We start from the raw sequence: 15,493 nt of genomic DNA, 5'->3' as shown, positions 1-15,493 counted from the left end.
GCTGAGGTGGGAGGATTGCCTGAGCCTAGAAATTTGAGGCTGGAATGAGCTGTGATCCTGTCACCGCACTCCAGCCAGGGAGACAGAGGGAGACCCTATATCCTTCCTCTACTTGGAATCCTCCCTGGCCCTCAGTTCCCTCAGGGTAAAAATGAAGTCCTCCCTGAGGCTCCATGATGTTCTCAAGCAGGTGAGGCACTGTCCCACCTCATGGCTTTTTCACATGCTGCTTCCACTGCCTGCACTGCCCTTCCCCCCAGATAATCCTGTGGCTCATTTCGTCAGCGCTCTAAGGCTTCTGCTTAAAAGCCTCCTTCTCAAAAGGCTCTCCCCTGGCCACTCTGCTCAAACACCCCACCCTGTTCTCTCTGTCCCCTTCCCCTGCTTAATTTTTCTTGGAACCACTTGTCATTCCTGTCATTGTTCCACCTATGTGTTTGGTTTCTTGTTTTCTTTTTTTGGGCCGGAGTCTTGCTCTGACTCCCAGGCTGGAGTGGAGTGGCGATCTTGGCTCACTGAAACCTCTGCTTCCCCGATTCAAGCGATTCTCCTGCCTCAGCCTCCCAAGTAGCTGGGATTACAGGCACACGTCAACATGCCATTATATTTTTGTATTTTTAGTAGAGACGAGGTTTCACTATGTTGGCCAGGCTGATCTTGAACTCCTGACTTCAGGTGATCTACCAGCCTTGGCCTCCCAAAGTGCTGAGATTACAGGCATGAGCCACCGCACCTGGCCTGTTTGTTTGATTTCTCATTCTGTCGCCCCCCACTAGAAGGGGAGTGCCCAATGGTAGGGCCATGCCCCTGGCTGTAGCCCAGTCCCTTGCACAGTGCCTGGCATGGGATAGGTGATTGGGGCACCCATCTCCCTCTCGGGATGCACTCATTAATGTACTTGTCAATCACTGAGCAGGACCCACTCAGCAATGTCTGCTGCGCCTGCCCTGTGCCAGGCTCTGACCTGAACTGCCACCCATCTGGAGTCAAACAGGCCCGGTTGCCACCGAGAGGAGTTAGGCCTGGCAGAGGACACAAGCATTAGTCTCACACAACAGAAGGAAGTAGGCCGGGCGCGGTGGCTCATGCCTGTAATCCCAGCACTTTGGAAGGCCGAGGTGGGCAGATCACCTGAGGTTGGGAGGTGGAAGTTGCAGTGAACCAAGATCACGCCACTGTACTCCAGCTTGGGTGACAGAGTGAGACTCCATCTCAAAAATAAATAAATAAATAAATAAAAAGGAAGTGGAGACTTTCATTAAGATCAGTATCAAAGGGCACGAGGTGGCAGGGCATGGTGGCTCATGCCCATAGACCTGGCACTTTGGGAGGCTGAGGTGGGAGGATTGCTTGAGCCCAGGAGTTTGATACTAGCCTGGGCAATATAGTGAGACCTCATGTCGACAAAAACAGACAAAACAAGAAAAAACGGGAGGCAGGGCTGCAGGAGGGCGGGATGAGGACTGGACACAGTTCGAGGCCGGGCCCTTCCTGGGGATCCCAGTGGTTGTTACTCCTTAAGAAGGACCTGGCCTGGTGTGGTGGCTCACGTCTGTGATCCCAGCACTTTGGGATGCTGAGGCGGGTGGATCACCTGAGGTTAGGAGCTCAAGACCATCCTGGCCAACATGGCAAAACCCCATCTCTACTAAAAATACAAAAAAAAGTTAGTTAGCTAGGCGTGGTGGCGGGTGCCTGTAATCCCAGCTACTTGGGAGGCTGAGGCAGGAGAATTGCCTGAACCCGGGAGGCAGAGGGTGCTGTGAGCTGAGATAGCGCCATTGCACTCCAGCCTGGGCAACAGGAGCAAAACTCCATCGCAAAAAAAAAAAAAGGCTGGGCTCAGTGACTCACGCCTGTAATCCCAGCACTTTGGGAGAGTGAGGCGGGCGGATCACGAGGTCAGGAGATTGAGAGCATCCTGGCTAACACGGTGAAACCCCGTCTCTACTAAAAATACAAAAGATTAGCCGGGCATGGTAGCGGGCGCCTGTACTGTAGTCCCAGCTACTCAGGAGGCTGAGGCAGGAGAATGGTGTGAACCCAGGAGGCGGAGCTTTCAGTGAGCCGAGATCGTGCCACTGCACTCCAGCCTGGGTGATAGAGCAAGACTCTGTCTCAAAAAAAAAAAAATAAATAAATAAATAAAAGAAGGACATGTTCCCTTGTTCTTCTATGGGGACATGGGGAGTTGATCCTCTACTGTTTTATTTTCCTGAAATATTTTTATTGAAATGTAATTCACATACCATAATACCTAATCCTTTTGAAATATACTATTCAGTGGATTTTAGTATATTCACAGTTGTGTAACCAGCACCAGTATCTGATTTCATAGCACTTTCATTTCCCCTAAACCCATACCTATGAAGCAGTTCCTCCCTCCCCCAGCTCCTGGAAGCCACTAATGTCCTTTCTGTCTGTGAATTTGCCAATTTTGGATATTTCCTATAAATGGAATCTTACAGTATGTGGCCTTTTGTGTGTGGCTTTGTTTATTTAGCATCATGTTTTCAAGATTCATCCATGCTGGCTGGGCGCAGTGGCTCACGCATGTAATCCCAGCATTTGGGAGGCTGAGGCGGGCAGATCACTTGAGGCCAGGAGTTGGAGACCAGCCTGCCCAACGTGGTGAAACCCCTTCTCTACTAAAAATACAAAAATTAGCTGGGTGTAGTGGCACATGCCTGTAATCCCAGCTACTCTGGGTGGCTGAGGCACGAGAATCTCTTGAACCTGGGAGGCAAGGTTGTAGTGAGCCGAGATCACTCCATTGCACCACTGCACTCCAGCCTGGGCAACAGAGCGAGACTCTCTCTCTCAAAACAAAAAAGAAAAAAAAAAAAGAATTCACCAATGAAGCCACCTGGGCCTGGACTTTTCTTTGTGGGATGTTTTTTGAATACTAATTCAATTTCTTGTACATCTATTGAATTTTTCTGTGTCTTCTTGAGTCAGTTTCAGTAATTTGGGTCTTCCTAGGAATTTGTCCATTTCATCTAGGGTGTATTTAATTTGTTGGAATAGTATTCCCTTATCATCTTTTTTATTTCTGTAAGGTTGGTAGTGATGTCCCCTCTTTATTACTGATTTTTGTAATTTGAGTCTTCTCTCTTTTTCTCTTGGTTAGTCTAGCTAAAGGTTTGTCAGTTTGGTTGATCTATTCAAAGAGCAAATTGTGGTGGTGGTAACTTTCTCTCTGCATTTTTTTAAGTCTCTTTATTTCTTCTCTAATTATTTCCTTCTTTTCTCTTTGGATTTGGTTTACCCTCCTTTTCCGAGGTTCTTGAAGTAGAAGATTATTGAAATCTGAAAGTATTTGAAATCTTTCTTTTTTTTTTTTTTGTTTTTGTTTTTTTTGAGACGGAGTCTCGCTCTGTCGCCCAGGCCGGAGTGCAGTGGCGCGATCTCAGCTCACTTCAAGCTCCGCCTCTGGGGTTCGCGCCATCCTCCCACCTCAGCCTCCTGAGTAGCTGGGACTACAGGCGCCCACCACCATGCCTGGCTAATTTTTGTATTTTTGGTGGAGACGGGGTTTCACCATGTTGGTGAGTCTGGTCTCAAACTCCTGACCTCAGGTGATCCACCTGCCTTGGCCTCTTAAAAGTGTGGGGATTACAGGCGTAAGCCACCGTGCCCAGCCAAAATCTTTCTTCTTTTTAAATACAGTTGCTTACATCTATAAATTTCCCTGTAAAGACTGCTTTAGCTGCATCCTATAAGTTTTGATATGTTGTGTTTTCATTTTCATTTATCTCAGTGTATCTTCTCGTTTCTCTTAGGATTTCTTCTTTGATACATAGGTTATTTAGCAGTATGTTCATTTCTATATATTTGAGAATTTCTCAAAATGTCTTTCTTGTATTCATTTCTAACTTCAGTTCACTGTGGTTGGAGGAACTACTTTGTATGATTTCAATCTCTTTAAAATTGTTGAGTCATGTTTTATGGCTTGGCCTCGAATACGGTCTATCCTGGAGAATGTTCCATGTGCACATGATAAGAATGTGTATTTTACTCTTGGGTGGAGTGTTCTGTACACATCTGTCAGGTCTTATTGGTTTCATATTTTCTATTTCCTTGTTGTCTTTTATTTGGTTGTTCCATCCATTATTACTATTTTTCTTACCTGATACCAATGCTGATATCCGTCCATTATTGAAAGTGGGGTATTGAAGTCTCCAACTTTCTTTCTTTCTTTTTTTTTTGGAGACACGGTCTTGCTCTGTCTCCCAGGCTGGAACATGGTGGCATGATCATAGCTCACTGTAGCTTCTGTCTCCTGGGCTCACATGATCCTCCCACCTCTGCCTCCCGAGTAGCTGGGACCAGAGGTGTGTGCCACACCCGGCTAATTTTTGTGTATTTTCTAGAGGCAGGGTCTCGCTATATTGACCAGGCTGGCCTTGAACTCTTGGGCTCAAGTGATGGTCTCATCTTGGCCTCCCAAAGTGTTGGCATTACAGGCATGAGCCACTGTGCTCAGCCCCAAATTGGCCAATATTTCTTTCGTCCTATGCTTTTTCCCTTCTCCCTCCCTTCCTCTTTACCTTCCTCTTTCCCTCCCTCCCTCCCTCCCTTCCTTCCTTCCTTCTTTTTCTTCTTTTTCCTTTTCTTTTATTTTCTCTTCCCTCTCCCCTTCTTTCTTTTCCTTCTTTCTTTTTTTCCTTCTTTGTTTTTGCTTGACTGCAGCATCATGAGAGAGTCCTGTGCTTTTTTATAGCTGCAAGTATTCCTGGGTCCAGCCTACTCCCACTAACACTGATCACTCTCCCACTTGAATTTTTAGGTTATTTCTAGTTTTTCCCCTCCCGCCAGACTTGGGGGTCCACACGCTTGCATGTCTGCTGTGCTCAGGGCGGATACCCTGCAAGGGAGTGCCATGTTGCATCAGAAGCGGATTTAGAGTGACGTTGCCAGGCCCACCAGGAAAGGCTGTGCCAAGGCTCTTTGCTGGGGTGCCAAGAAGAAAGGTCTGTGCCTGTTGTGGTGCCAGGCATTGACATCCTTCACTCCCACCCCTGTCACCCTCATGAACTAGTCCTGTGGAATAGGGCCTTATGCGTGCTAGACCCTGGGTTTGTCCTGCTGACAACCCCATAGTGTGGGTGCTGTTATCCCCATTTCATAGAGAAACTGAGGGCTGGGGAAGTGGCAGCCCTCATTCAGTTCCTGCCATGAGGCTGTGGCTGAGCTGCCAGGCTGCAGAGTCTTCATCCAATGATCTTGCTCAGTTGTCCCCATGAGGAAGCTGAGCCTGGCCTTCCTGTCTGTGGAGTTCAGGGTTTCCTTTCCTTGTGTGCCCCTGGAAGTGCTGTGTGGTGACCGGGATGGTGCCCGGCAGGTGGGGATTGGACGCCGGTTGGATTGGTGCCTCATTGGTCAGGAGGGCTGCTCTTAGCTGTGTGCCAATAGACTGGATGACTTAATCTCTGTAGCCTCGGTTTCCCCATCTGCAAAACAGGGTTGGCCACAGCCCTGTGAAGGTGGAAGAAGGCCCTGTGTGCCTGGAGCTTTGTGCAGTGCCCTGGAGATGCTAGCTTGTTTTTCTTTCTTTCTTTTCTTTTTTTCTTTTTTGAGACAGAGTCTCCCTCTGTCATGCAGGTTGTGGTATAGTGGCTCAGTCTCCGCTGACTGCAATCTCAACCTCCTGGGCTCAAGTGATCCTCCCACCTTAGCCTCTCAAGTAGCTGAGACCACAGGCGTGTGTCACCATGCCCGACTAATTTTTAGTAGAGACGAGGTTTCATCATGTTGCCCAGGCTGGTCTTGAACTCCTGAGCTCAGGTGTTCCGCCTGCCATGGCCTCCCGAAGTGCTAGGATTACAGTTGTGAGCCACCATGCCCGGCTGTGATGCCAGCTTCTTTTGCTGTGCAGCAAGCATTTGCTGAACACCTGCTGTGTACTACATAGTATGCTGAAGGCAGGGCAGCGAACAAGACAGATGAGATCCCTGTCCTGTGGAGCTGATGGTCTTGCTGGGGGCCCGAGGGGTGGGAAGGAAGCACAGGTGCTCGGGTGAGAAAAAACATCATGCGGCCAGGCATGGTGGCTCACACCTGTAATCCCAGCACTTTGGGAGGCTGAGGCAGGTGGATCATCTGAGGTCATAAGTTCGAGATCAGCCTTGTGAAACCCCGTCTCTACTAAAAATACAAAAATTAGCCGGATGTGGCCGGGTGCGGTGGCTCACGCCTGTAATCCCAGCACTTTGGGAGGCTGAGGTGGGCGGATCACAAGGTCAGGAGATTGAGACTATCCTGGCTAACATGGTGAAACCCCGTCTCTACTAAAAATACAAAGAATTAGCCGGGTGTGGTGGCGGGCACCTGTAGTCCCAGCTACTCGGGAGGCTGAAGCAGGAGGATGGCGTGAACCCAGGAGGTGGAGCTTGCAGTTAGCCGAGATTGCGCCACTGCACTCCAGCCTGGGTGACATAGCGAGACTCTGTCTCAAAAAAAAAAAAAAAAAAATTAGCCAGGTGTGGTGGCGTGCGCCTGCAGTCCCAGCTACTTGGGAGGCTGAGGCAGCAGAATTGCTTGAACCCGGGAGGTGAGGTTGCAGTGAGCCAAGATCACGCCATTTACTCCAGCCAGGGCGACAGAGCAAGATTCTGTTTCCCCAAAAAAAAAAAAAAAAAATACAAAAATTAGCTGGACGTGGTAGCGTACGCCTGCAGTCCCAGCTACTCAGGAGGCTGAGGCAGGAAAATCACTTGAGCCCAGGAGGCGGAGGTTGCAGTGAGCCAAGATCCTGCCACTACACTTCAGCTGGGGTGACAGAGCGAGACTCCGTCTAAAAAAAAAAATCTTTAAAAATCAGGCACACTGTGTGGTCTGACTTGCAGTTTTCCAAGCCTGTGGGGCAGGGATGGGGGCAGGGAGCCTAGGGGGAGGCTTTGCCCTGAGAAGGGAGACTTGGCCTCAGGACATTAGAGCCAAACAGAGGAGGAGGGGATGGGTCTGGATGTTCAAGGCGGGATCTGCCAAGAGATACGCTGTGGGGGTGGGACAGAGACCCCAATAAGTGGGTGGGGCTGTTCCTGTCATGTGTGACATTTTGGACTGGGTCTGCCTGGATAGTTCCATGTGGCCTGGCTCCCCATCACACTAGGAGAGTCTCAGGGGCGGAGGGAACTGGAACGTGTCTGCCTGGAGGTCACTACCTACTCCCCTGGAATGAAGGGGCTCCAGGAGGCTGGCTGTGGAATGCAGACTGTGGGCAGTGCCCAGCTGCCTGCATCTAGTTCACTTGGGCCCTCAGGGTGGTACAGAGCTGGAAATCCATACATGGCTGACCACCCTGTAAGGGCTGCAGACACTGAGTGTTCACTTTGCCCTGGCAACCGGAACTGTCTCCTCCAGTCCTCACCACACCCCGTTTTACAGAGCAGGACACCCGTTGCAAGATGGGAGAGACTTTGCTAACAAGGTCTCATAGCTGGCACGCACCAGGCTGGCTGGGGGACTCAGTGGGGAGCAGTTAGGATGACATCGAGGACACCCCTAGGAGGGCGGAGTTGCAAGCTCCAGGACCCCACATTTGAGCAGTTTCCCCGTCACTCTTGAAAATGCTGCTGGGCCGGCCAGTTTCTTTGGGGTTTCTCAGTACTGAAAGTTACAAGGTCAACACTGGCCTGCAATCACAGTTCTGTAAAAAAGTTATAAAAGCCTGACATTCAAATCACGCTGGAGACTATAAAACAGCAAGTTTTCCATTTGCACACCTCTCATGACCTCAAGCCTGCTGTCCATACACAAGAAATGGGGATGTGCAGAAAAAAAACCCGCAGTGGAGGACATCATCCTCCATGAATAATCGGGTCTGTGCATCGCACTTGACCTTCAGCACTGCAGCCTGCATTGCTCCCCGGACTAGCTCCCAAGATTGATTTAGCCAGCTCCCTGCCAGTGGACATTTAGGTCATTATCGGTTTTCATTCCACAAAGTACTGCCCTCAGGGAGTCGGCTGTCCTTGCCAAACCACTGCACTATATGTTTCTGGGTGCTGGGGAAAGGGCGCTTAAGACCCCTGCCCTCAAGGTGTTGATATTCTAGTTGGGACTGTTAGATAAATAAGCAGTTAGGCTGGGCACGCCTGAAATCCCAGAGCTTTGGGAGGCCGAGGTGGGAGGACCGCCTAGGCAGCATATCACTACAGAAAAACACAAATAAAAAAAGTTAGCTGGGTGTGGTGGCAAGTGCCTGTAGTCCCAGCTACTCAGGAGGCCGAGGTAGGAGGATTGCTTCAGCCCAGGAGTTTGAGGCTGCAGTCAGCTGTGATTGCATCACTGCATTCCAGCCTGGATGACAGAGTGAGATCCTGTCTTTGAAAAAAAGGGTGCAAATAAACCAGAAAAGTACCAGCTAGTGGGCAGTGCTGTGTTTAGAAGGAAAGCAGGGCAACATGAAGGGGAGGTAGGCATCAGTAGGGGACAGACCTCTCTGAGGAGGTGACATCTGAGTTGAGTCCTTGGTGACCGGAGGTAGCCAGGATTGTGGAAATACTTGGAGGAGATGAGATGGTTTTTCCAAGCAGGAGGCCAGCATGTGCAAAGGCCCTGCGACAGCAATGTCTGGCCTCCTTGCTGTTTCTTTTTATTTTATTTTTTGAGACAGAGTCTCACTCTGTGACCTATGCTGGAGTGCAGTGGCATGATCTTGGCTCAGTGCAACCTCTGCCTCCCAGGTTCAAGCGATTCTTGTGCCTCAGCCTCCTGAGTAGCTAGGAGTACAGGCACATGCCACCACACCCCGCTAATTTTTCTGTATTTTTAGTAGAGACAAGGTTTCACCATGTTGCCGAGGCTGGTCTCGAACTCCTGATCTCAGGTGATCTACCCACCTCGGCCTTCCAAAGTGCTGGGATTATAGGTGTGAGCTACCACGCCCTGCCTTTTTGCTGTTTCTTGACCACCAATGTGGCTGGAGGCAGGGAGTGAGGGGGTGGTGGGGGAGGAGGGCACGGAGGTGACAGGGCCATGGGGGACACTTGGGAACCGTCAAATGTTATGAGCAGAGGAGGGTCATGCTCTTACGTTGTATCAAGTTTTCCTTTTTTTTTTTTTTTTTTGAGACAGAGTTTCACTCTTATTGCTGAGGCAGGAGTGCAATGGTGTGATCTTGGTTCACTGTAACCTCTGCCTCCTGGGTTCAAGCGATTCTCCCACCTCAGCCTCCCGAGTAGCTGAGATTACAGGTGCCACCACACCCGGCTAATTTTGTATTTTTAGTAGAGACGGGGTTTTCCATGTTGGTTAGGCTGGTCTCGAACTCCCAATCTCAGGTGATCCACCCGCCTCGGCCTCCCAAAGTGCTGGGATTACAGGCGTGAGCCACCGTGCCTGGCTTTTTTTTTTTTTTTTTTTTGAGACAGAGTCTCACTCTGTCACCCAGGCTGGAGTGCAATGGTGGGATCTCACTATCTCAGCTCACTGTAACCTCTGCCTCCTGGGTTCAAGCGATTCTCCTGCCTCAGCCTCCCGAGTAGCTGGGATTACAGGTGCCCACCACCACGCCTGGCTAATTTTTGTAATTTTAGTAGAGACGGGTTTTCGCCGTGTTGGCCAAGCTGGTCTCAAACTCCTGACCTCAGGTGATCTGCCCGCCTTGGCCCCCCAAAGTGCTGGGATTACAGGCATGAGCCACCACACTCAACCAATTTTCTTTTTTTTTAATAGTAGAGACAGGGTCTCATCATGTTGCCTAGGCTGGTTTCAAACTCTTGGGCTCAAGAGATTGCCTGCCAAGATGCTGAGATTATAGGCATGAACCACTGTGCTCAGCCTGAGTTTTACTTTGATTCGATGGGGCGAATGTTCTCTTTTGGGTATCATGGTAAGAGCTTCACAAACCCTTCCACCTCCTCTCTGAGGCAGGTGGCATCATTCCCACATAACAGATTGGGAAACTGAGGCACAAAGCGGTTACCTGACCTGCCCATCTTGTCCAGAAAGGAAATACTGGATTCCAGCCAGGGCCTGGAGAGTCCCAGAGCCATGATCACAAATTGCCACAGGTCACCTCCTGCTTTTGCTCCCAGCCTGGCGTGTCCCTTGGATGAGACCAGGGAGCAGGTGATGCCACGGCTTGAGTGCCAAGGGCGGGCCTTGAGCTGGGAGCTGCAGGATTCCTGAGCAGGGAGGGGCCGCTGGGCTGGGAATGTTGCGGAGGAGTGAGGCCAGGAGTGGATTGTGGAAGCCGAGAAGTCTCCTCATCTGTAAAATGGCAGATTTGGCCCATTGTTCTGCAAGCATTGGTCATCTGCCTCCTGCCTGGGTGTGTGTTGGGTACTGGGGAGAGAGCAGAGAAGGGGCCGCTATAGGACCCTGCCCCCATGAGGCTGTCACTCTAATAGGATGTTGAGGTGGGGGCAGGGACAGACTGCAGCTGGGTGAACACATCAGGAACCTGGATGATGCCAGTTGTGAGTGGCACTGAGCATTGAGCGCGTTGATGTGTGAAAGAAGGGGAGCAGCTTCCTATGGCGGCGGGGAGGGAGGGTGCAGTTTGCTGGGAGCTGCCCGCCTGCTCTGTGAGTGCTGCAGGAAGAAGGTTCCAGGCTGAGGGAACAGCCGGGGCAAAGGCCCTGGGGCAGGACAGTGTCTGGTGTGTTTCGGGAACATGGAGGAGGCGTATGTGGCTGGAGTAAAGCCAGCAAGACAGAGAGTAGGGGGAGGTGAGGACAGGAAGGTGACGGGACAGGTTGTGCAGGGCTTGGGGGGTTGCAGGGAAAAGTTTGGCTTTTATTCCAAGTGAAGCGGGAGCCCGAGGAGGGCCATTAACAAAGGGGTTTACAGTGACATGGTGTGCACAGGCAGATTGTGGGGACCAAGGGCGCGACTGCACTGGTGTAGGCAGGTGACAGTGGGACATGCTGACAGCCTTGGACGTGCAGGGAATTGAGCAGAATCAGGCCTGATGTGGAGGTGAAACCAGCAGGACTCGCGGCTGGACAAGGCGGGTGGGTGAGGGCCAGGGGGAGCCCCAGGTCTGCAGCCTCGTGAGGGGTGTCTCCCCTCCCTGCCCTTTGGGGTGACCACAGGGATGCAGTGGCACCTACCTGAGGACACCGTGTGGGCCGGGCACTGTAAGGCTTGGGCATCCTTGCTGGGTGACCAATGGCTATTGTTGGAAGGATGAGGCAGGGACCGAGGTGGGCAGAGGAGGCTGGGTGTGGAGCCCCACTTCTGCTCCAACAGAGCCACAGAGAAGCCCCCGAGGTGGGTGCGGGTGACTGCGAGTCTGCCTGTTTGGTGTCCCACCCACGTTCGCGTCCTGGCTCTGCTCCTCCCTTGCTGAGCGTCCTGGGCAAGTCCTGAGATTGAACCTCAGTCTGCCTGTCTGTGAAATGGGGCTTTTGGCCCTGGCATCCTTGTGACTTTCAACCCCTCTGCAGTTGTCAGAGGATTTGCTGCTGTGTTGCCCGAGATGGGGTTAGAGACAGCCTGTCGGGCGGCCAGCGTTCCTTGTATGGCTCTTATCAGAGTCCTGAGAGAAGAGGCCAGGGTGGAAATTGGACCTGGAGTGTGGGCTCCTGCCGAAGCCTCTTCCTGTGGCCAGTGCCATGCTGAGGGCTGGCTGTGGTGTTACGTGAGCCCTCCCAGCCACATTCAGGCTCAAAGAGACTGTGCTGAGCATATGGTGACAAGGAAGGGATCCCAGCCCAGGGTCCTGGCCAGGCCCTGCCAGCACCAGGCTGCATAGGTGAGGGGTGGCTGGCCCTGGGGTGCTTGCTCTGGGCCACACTGCTGACTCACCCTCCGTGGGCTTATCTGTTGATTCTCCCTCCCATGAGAAGGCTCTGGATTTGAGCCTGCATCGTTCCTGCACGTAGCCGTCCCCACCCTCATAGGGGCTGGAAGTCAAAAGGCGTCTGGTGGAGCCTTGTGGTCTGTTCAAAAGACGGTAAATAAACAGCCTGGGCTTCTGATCTGCTGGATTCAACCTGGCACCTCTCCCATCGCTGCTGGGTGCTGCCTCCCAGCTGCACCCTTCCCTGCCTGTCCCCTACCGCCTCCCTGGAGTGCTTATCCCCTTCCAGGGAGAGGTGGCCCACTTTAGAGCTCAGAAACCTGCTCTGGTGGGGTGAAGTGACTTGAGCCAGGCCAAGCAGGTGGCTGGGCCCTCTTTGGCAGACAGGAAGTGTCCTCCCATTTCATGGATGGCCATGTCAGTGCCCAGAGAGGGGTAGAGACCTGTCCAGGGCCACACAGCCCAGGAGGGGCGGAGCTGGACTTTGAACCCAGGCTGCATGGCTCCACTGTCTGGATTCTTCCTACCCATTCAACAAACACTTAATGAGCACACACTGTCTGGCAGGCACTGTTCTAGGTGCTGAGGATCTAGCAGTGACCAGGCCAGGTGCAGAAGTCTTGGCGTGTCACAGGACTAGACCTCCATCAGAGGCCGTTTTGCTGGGAGTGGGAAGGGGTGTGTATTTGGGAGGGAGGGGCGCAAGCCATCACACCTGCCCATGGCCAGGTAGGCAGGGCCTATGGGAGGGTTTCCTGGCAGAGGGAACACCCCCTGCAAAGGCTTGCAGGTCAGCAGTGCCAGAGAGAACTCAGAGGAGGCAGGTGCAGGGGGTGGGGCTGGGGAACCCGGTCAGCACTGGGACTAGGACTGGACAGGACGGGCTAGGACCAGTCACTTGGTTTCTGCAAGAGAGAAGCTTGGAGGCAGGATCTTCATTTTAGAAAGGTCACTGGGGAAGGAGGGAGGATGGGCCAGAACCCTGGGCCCTGGCCTGGGCCCATGGATAGGAGGCCAGGTACTGAAATGATGCAGTAGTACTAGGCTAGGTACAGTGGCTCACACCTGTAATCCCGGTGCTTTGGGAGGCCAATGCGGGAAGATTGCATGAGGCCAGAAGTTTGAGACCAGCCTGGGCAACATAGCGAGACCCTGTCTCTGCAAAAAATAAAAAAATTAGCCGGGCATGGTGGTGTGTGCCTGCAGTCCCAGTTACTTGGGAGGCTGAGGTGGGAAGATCACTAGGGTCCAGGAGTTCAAGGCTGCAGTGAGGTATGATTGTGCCACTGCACTCCAGACTGGGCAGTGTAGGAAAATGCCATCTCTAAAAAAAAAATTAGCCAAGCATGGTGACATATACCTGTAGTCACAGCTACTCAGGAGGCCGAGACTGAGGTTTGCCTGTACCCTGGAGTTTGAGGCAGTAAGCTGTGATTGTGCTGCTGATGCAGCCTGGGCACAGAGTGAGATCCTGCCTCTAAAATAAATAAGGCCGGGCGCGGTGGCTCATGCCTGTAATCCCAGCACTTTGGGCTCCTGAGGCAGGCGGATCACCTGAGGCCAGGAGTTTGAGACCAGCCTGGCCAAAATGGCAAAACCCATCTCTACTGAAAATACAAAGAAATTAGCCAGGTGTGGTGCTGGGCGCCTGTAATCCCAGCTATTTGGGAGGCTGAGGCAGGAGTAAGCTGAGATTGCGCCACTACACTCCAGCCTGGGTGACAAAGCAAGACTCCATCTCAAAAAAAAAAAAAGTTAATAAAATACTTAATTGTGCATCTCCTGTGTGCCAGCCCTACTCTATGCTTTGGGGATGGAATGTTGGAGGATCCCACCTTGGGGAGCTGAGATAGGGGTATGGGGTCTGTGTGTGAGCCAGAATAAAACGCAGCTAAGTGACATTTAGCATGTATGTTAGTTCCACAGAGAAAAATGAGGCATGGGGGGCGGAGGGGGGAGAGGTGTGAATGGGGGTGAGAGAAGTATCTGAGGAAATGTCATTTGAGTGGGATCACTCTGAGCTTGGCAAGGTTACCCTGTCTTACTGACCGGGAAACCTAGACCAGAGAGGCCAGGAAGCCCGCCCAGGATCACACAGCACGGAGGTGGCCAAGCAGGGACTGGAACGCAGGGCAGCCTGGGTGCACAGAGGGCACTGTAGCAGCAGCAAAGGGAGAGGAGAGGAGTAGGTAGCTTTCAGTACTCTCAGAATGCGGATGGGATCAGGGAGGAGGAAGTAGATGACGGAGGTTGGAAAGTCACTTCCCTCTAAGTGGCCAGTCAGTGTTCTGGGCAGAGCTGCTTGGGAGGCGGTTTCTGGAAGGCTCCAAGTACTCCTGCTGCTGTGTCCCAGAAAACCCTTAGGGCCAGGCCCCTCCTCACCAAGCTCCTAGGAGATTTCTGGGGGGCTCATTTTGGAGGCAGTCCAGGCCGAGGGTGAATGTTGCTGCCCTTTTCATGCAGCAGTCTGGGAACTTTTAGAAGCAAAATCGGATGAGTCCCAGGGCTCCTGGCTCTCTCAGCCTGGTATGCGAGGCCTTCTGCGCCTGCCCTGCCCTGTCCTCAAACTCTTCCCTGAGAGCTGTGTCTCCGTCGCCCAGTGCCCGACTTAGAACTGTTAGGAATAACGCTCAAAATTTTAAGGAAATTGAACACTCGAACAAAGGATTTTTAGCAAAGCAATTTTACTTCTGTACAGAGGGGTGTTTCTCCTTGGCCAGTCGCCATGAGCGCACACCTGAACAAAGGGGCACGAGAGCTTTTATTCCTGACGCAAGTCCTGCCCCATGCCCTTTCCCCATTGGCTGGGGTCGAGTCGTACAATCTAAACTAATTTTGGTTGGCTAAACATTTGAATTTTTGTAGATAAGGTGGGCACGTAAAAGAGAGAGGAAAGGGAAAGGGGTGTCTGTAGTGAGCTAGAAAGTTAGTCTTCTTTTTAAATAAGGGAAGGAATGTGAGCTGGTACTGGTAACGCCTGGTACTGTGGCATGCCTGGGCATCTAACAAAGGCAGAAAGGAAAAGGAAAAAAAGAGTTGGGGGGGTACTATGAATTAAAAGATTGATCAGGCTATTTGAACAGAAACCTCATCATATTCCACACTACCAATACCCCAGGCCCAGAAAGTCACCTCCTGCGTGTGCCCACAGCTCTCTGTGTTCTCTTGGATGTCACTCCCGCCCTATGTTCTGAAGCTGTGATTGTCCCTTGTCTGTGCTGGGCACTGGTGGCGTCTGGGGCATCACCATTGTCCTCACGGTGCCTGGCGCCTCAGGCACAACTAAAGCAGAGTGACAGGACAGCACAGGCCACAGGCAAACACCAGAGGTTCAAAGCCGGGCCCTCGCTGGGAGTTACTGGAGGGTCCGCCCAAGACGTGTTCGCTCAGAAGGCCAGGTGCCCTGGTGGTTAGACAGCTCAGGCCCTGTGGCTTCAGTCCATGTTCATGCCACCCCCAGATGCTGTGTGACCCTGGGCAGGTCCCCACCCTCTGGGCCTCATTTGCATCTGTAAAATGGAGCCAGCAGACCCATTTTAATGGATCCTGTCATGGTTAAATGGGTTAATAGGCAGGTGCAGTGGGGTCGTTGCAGGGAGTTCAACACCAGCCTGGACACCACAGTGAGACCTTGCCTCTGCAAAAAACTTAAGGTGGGCCGGTGTGGTGGCTCACGCCTGTAATCCCAGCACTTTGGACTCCATTGCAGTCCAGCCTGAGTGACACTGCGAGACTCTG

The 15,493-nt window shown here is 52.1% G+C and overlaps 1 protein-coding gene across 1 annotated transcript in view; it reads left to right on the top strand.

Moving 5' to 3' along the window:
* The window catches only part of DNM2 (dynamin 2), a 116,063-nt gene that overhangs the window by 19,917 nt on the left and 80,653 nt on the right, over positions 1 to 15,493 (top strand).

Source organism: Nomascus leucogenys, chromosome 10 (assembly GCF_006542625.1).
Source record: "Nomascus leucogenys isolate Asia chromosome 10, Asia_NLE_v1, whole genome shotgun sequence".
NCBI classification, from domain to species: Eukaryota; Metazoa; Chordata; class Mammalia; order Primates; family Hylobatidae; genus Nomascus; species Nomascus leucogenys.
The sequence above is the reverse complement of the archived record's forward strand: the minus strand, read 5'-3'. Positions and strand labels throughout refer to the sequence as shown.